Source organism: Ursus maritimus, unplaced genomic scaffold (genome assembly GCF_017311325.1).
Source record: "Ursus maritimus isolate PB19 unplaced genomic scaffold, ASM1731132v1 scaffold_18, whole genome shotgun sequence".
NCBI lineage: Eukaryota > Metazoa > Chordata > Mammalia > Carnivora > Ursidae > Ursus > Ursus maritimus.
Genome location: NW_024424230.1, coordinates 40,055,312 through 40,059,299, shown reverse-complemented (window position 1 = coordinate 40,059,299; position 3,988 = coordinate 40,055,312). Strand labels below are relative to the sequence as shown.

Below are 3,988 nucleotides of genomic sequence, written 5' to 3'. Positions count from 1 at the left end.
GAAGGAGAGAGAGAACAACAGAACCTAGAAATATATTCAACATATATATTGAAAATGATTACTTTTGGATTATGAATAATTATAACTTCCTTCACTACAATTTTTGTTTAATAGCTTACAATGAAGGTATGTTAGGTTTAATGTCAGAAGAACAAGCTAATAAAGACATTTCTATTCTGGAAAAAATCTTAAGTTAATTATTTATGAAAAAATAAGGTTAAAAATAGCCTTAGCAAACATCTTTGACTTCAAAATGACTGCATCAGAGAAAAGAGCAGCAGCTGCAGCTGGGGGTCTTTGGGTGCAAGCTGTGGGCCTGCTAAGGCTGTTGGAGGAGGGGGAGCCCCTACGGACTGGAAGCTGGTTTGCTGAGGATTGAGTGAGTACTGTTTGAATGGCCAATAAATGCATAGTGACCAGAGGCTCTGGGTTCCTGGAGCAGCACATGGGGGAGCAGTTTCTGACCAAGAGGCTACACTGTCAATGGATTTGATATGCAGCAAGGTTTCAACATTCCCAAGGTGACCTCTGCAGCCAGAAGGATCCCTACCCAACTCTGAAAGGTGTAAGCACAGTTGTCCACTGTGTGTCACCCTCCACCAACCAGTAACAAGAAAGAACTCTTTTATAGAGTGAATTGCATTGGCACCAAGAATGTCAATGACACTTGCAAAGACTCTGGGGTTCAGAAACTCATTTTTATCAGCACTGCCAACGTCATCTTGGAGGAGGGTTGTCAACATCAAGAATGGAACCAAAGACCTTCCGTATGGCATGGAACCCATAGACTATATGGACACAAATATCTTATAAGAGAGAGCAGTCCTGTGGGCCAACAATATATTTCTTAACCATGACCATCTACCTTCATGACATTTTCAGCCCAAGGGACCCCAGTTGGTTCCCATCCTCATTGAGGAAGCCAGGAAAAAGGTAAGAGGAAGTTTGTGATTGGAAACGGGGAGAATTTGGTAGACTTCACCTTTATGGAGAACGTGGTGTGCAGACACATCTTAACAGTAGAGCACCTCTCCTGAGATGCAGCAGAGAGTGAGAAAGACTTTTCACATCACCAATGCTGAACACGTCCTTTTCTGGACATTCCTGCCCTGCAGCCTGACAGGCCTCAACTTCGAGGCACCAAGTACCACATCGCCTGCTGTGTGGCCTACTACCTGGCCCTCCTGCTATCCCTCTTGGTGATGACGATCAGTCCCATCATCCAGCTCCAGCCCCCTTGCATATCAATGCGGGTCGCACTGGCATGTTCTATTAAAGCGGTGAGAGAGCCAAAAGGCCATGGGCAGGCCACTGGTCACCATGAAGGACACCAAACAAAGGACCATGCAGAGCTTTCGCCACCTGTGGGAGGTCGAGTGAGACATCCCAGGGACTGGGCCCTCGCAATGCATTCCCTGGCTGCTAACTCTCCCCTGTGGACCAACAGACTAACTTCCTTCAAGAGAGTTTCTTCTGAGCTACAGTCTCATCCTGCCAGTTAGATGAGAGCACACTCTGCTCCTCCATGACCACAAGGGTAGAGAAAACAGCAGACATTTCTCCTTTAGCAGGATTGGATTTGAATTTCTTAAAGCAGGAAGTTTCATGCTCTACTGTTTTGTGTTCTCTCCTCCCTCCCCCATCTTGCTCTTTCCCACCCTTCCTGTCTCCTGGGTTACTTACCATTCCAGTGTCCTTGTACATAACCGAGGAGACTGTAGGGAAGAAACAACTCATTTGCTAATTGATGATGGAAAACTGAATTTACTTCCATGTAAACTGATACTAGAGGAGAAGCCACAGACTGTTCAAGGCGTCACATATTACAACTATCCTAGAAGAAAAGCAGAAGTTATAAACACATAGTGAAACTTCCAATGTGCATTTCAAATAGACAGAATTTAAAGAAAAAATTTTTGAAAAGCTTAAATAATTGTAGCCCCCGCCACCACCAATCTCCAGAAGGAAAAGACTGCTGGTTGTTCACCTTCTTATATGCTTCCAAGTTCTCTCTCTCAGGTACAGCTGGTGAGCCTGCCTGCTTTGTTTTTTCATAAAACATTCTTTCATGGACACATCTCTCTTTATCAACAAAGCCCCATTGTCCTTTTTCATTGTAAGGTGGTAGCCCCAGTGGCCTACGATTTCAGCTGGGTAGCTTCTCTCCTAACATAGGACATGGGGCTGATTGACGGTAAGCCATTGAAAAAGAGAGAAGAGCCCCCTTTATCTGCTTGGAATTTGGGCAGAAACTCCAGGAGATGATGCAAAAAGTGCTATTTCTCTGCAGCTCACACTCAGAGAACACTTCAGGCCAATTTCCAAAAGGCAAAGCACATACGATTTAGGATTTTCCATTTTCTGGTGATGTTCTGCTTACAGAACCTGGTTTCTTCCCAGACTAATCGAAATGTCATGTTCAAAAAAAAAAAATGACTGCATCAAAATTGCATTAAAATAATGCCTTCTTTTGCTGCTTTAGAAATTCCATTTCTATACGTTCCTCAAATATTTTTATGTGTTACAAATATTTTTGGAGTTTGTTGTCTGTCTCTCATTTTCTGGTGTGTTTTATTAATTGCATGTCTATTTTATTGTCATCTATTTTTCCTTTAGGATTTTTTTTTGTTTTATGTTGTCCTTAAAATGATAACCAACACTCAAAAAATAGGAAATCATATCAATATTTTCCTCTAGCATTTCTATTATTTATTTATACATGTAAATTGATACAGAGTTAATTCTGATGCAAGTAGTAACATATTTTGGATGTAGTTTTTAATCTGTTATTGTCCATAATATCTCTATTGACTTAAATGCCACATTTATCATAAAGTATGAGATAAACATAGTCTACACTTGGACTTTGTATCCTAATCTCTTGATCTGTTGATTTTATTTTTTAGCATTCTGTTTCAATTAGCTAGTACCATTCTCTTTGTTTTCCTGGACTCCACATGTTCATTTCTCTGGATTAATTTTTTATAACCATTTCATGTAATAAAAAAGAGGTATTTTGAATATGAACCTATTTCAGTACAGTTTTTCTAATATAGGAATTATGTGTAGCTTTACAATGTTGAGAACTCTTCTATACAAAAGGAAAGCTAGATTCACAGGACTGATCTAATGTTAAACTGCTCTTACTAATCAACACTATAAACAAAAATCTCATTTAAAAAAAGCAAATGATATGAATAAGAATTTCACAAAAAGTGAAAACAAGATGAAAATAAACTTAGAAATGTTCGGATCATTCACACACACACAAAAGAAATATACTCTAAAACAGTAACAATGCCCCATTTCCAAACTGCCAAAATGATACAAGACAAAATATTTTATAAGATCTTATGTTAGTGAATCTATGACAGAATAGGTATCGTCGTCTTTTGTGGATGGAATATGTCTATTTTGCGAAAGCAGTTTGAAAGTGTAGATACAAAAATTCTTATTGCAAATCAACACATCAGCAAGCCCACTTTGAGGAAATATCCAACAGATATTTATCCAAAGATAAAAATATCGAAAATTCAACTGACAATGTTCATATCAAGAAATAGGAGATAGATCGAATAAACTACTATAAAGCTGAACAATGGACTATTATGCAGAGATTAAGAAAAATGTGGTAAATTGAGATGAAATGGTATAAAAAGCTGATTGTAATAAATGACGAGTAAATATCAAATGAAGGGCAAATCACAGAATAATGGGTTAAGAATGATCCCATTGCATAAAATAAGTTATTTATGGGTACCTGTTCTATCATACAAAACTGGCTAATTATGGGCAAGAGAAGAGGTGATCCTAAAGAGTGACTTTTTTGAACCATTATTCATATAATGTCCCTTCTGTATCTTTCTATATTTGCCATTATTTTGTCATATATTGAAGCATGTATGACTACTTTTTCAGTAGGTCATTTTAAATTACTGTAAAAATTTAAATAAAAAATGTCAAGCAGTGTGGTAAAAATATTGGCCTT

General features: G+C 38.3%; 1 pseudogene; it reads left to right on the top strand.

The window, feature by feature from the left end:
• Positions 1-394: 394 nt before the first annotated feature.
• On the top strand, positions 395-1,380 carry LOC103664954 (annotated as a pseudogene).
• The last annotated feature ends 2,608 nt before the right edge of the window (positions 1,381-3,988 follow it).